At 46.4% G+C, this 644-nt stretch overlaps 1 protein-coding gene across 1 annotated transcript in view; it reads right to left on the bottom strand.

Moving 5' to 3' along the window:
* EMH_0071170 (DNA replication licensing factor, putative) overlaps positions 1-644 on the bottom strand; it is a gene marked incomplete at both ends in the record, with an annotated part of 5097 nt that overhangs the window by 2115 nt on the left and 2338 nt on the right. The window lies entirely within an intron of this gene.

The raw sequence follows: 644 nt of genomic DNA, 5'->3' as shown, positions 1-644 counted from the left end.
ATATATATATATATATATATATATATATATATATATATTTGCTGGAACATATTTAACACAATAAGAATTGCAATCCCTATAGCAACGGAAATTTCACATTGACCGCGCAAGCGAGAGAAGAAGGTGTTGAGAATGTAAATGAAGGGCGAATTCCCAAGGTAAACAAACAGAGAAATGGTGGCTGCAGCGCACCTGGTTTGTACATAGAAATTCTTTAAGGCGTCTCTCGCATCAAGAGAGAGAAGAGGTTGTTGCTGCTGCCTTGCATATTGTATATACCTCCGCAGCACCTCAAACGGGATCGTTTCTCCCTCTTCTTGTGGCGGCGGCGCGGCTCTTCTCTGACGAAAATCAACAAAAACAAACAGAAAATACCCTCACGACAGTTTCAACAACATGAATCACGAGACAGCCTTCATGGCGTATGCCATCGGACTTCGCCGCATTTGCAGCTTCACGGCAACAGCAGATGGAAAGCAAAGGCTGCGGCCTCAGCGGAATATGAAATTGCATCGCAGGGGCCATCAGGGAGCCTGCCTGCTCAGTAAATACAAAGGGGAAGGGGAGAAGAAGGAAGAAAAAGGGAGAGGGGGACGAGGGAGCGGGGGAGAGGGCTCACCGCATGGAGAGACAGAATATGTTCG

This window comes from Eimeria mitis, genomic scaffold, assembly GCF_000499745.2.
Source record: "Eimeria mitis Houghton genomic scaffold, Emh_scaff3964, whole genome shotgun sequence".
Classification (NCBI taxonomy): Eukaryota; Apicomplexa; class Conoidasida; order Eucoccidiorida; family Eimeriidae; genus Eimeria; species Eimeria mitis.
The sequence above is the reverse complement of the archived record's forward strand: the minus strand, read 5'-3'. Positions and strand labels throughout refer to the sequence as shown.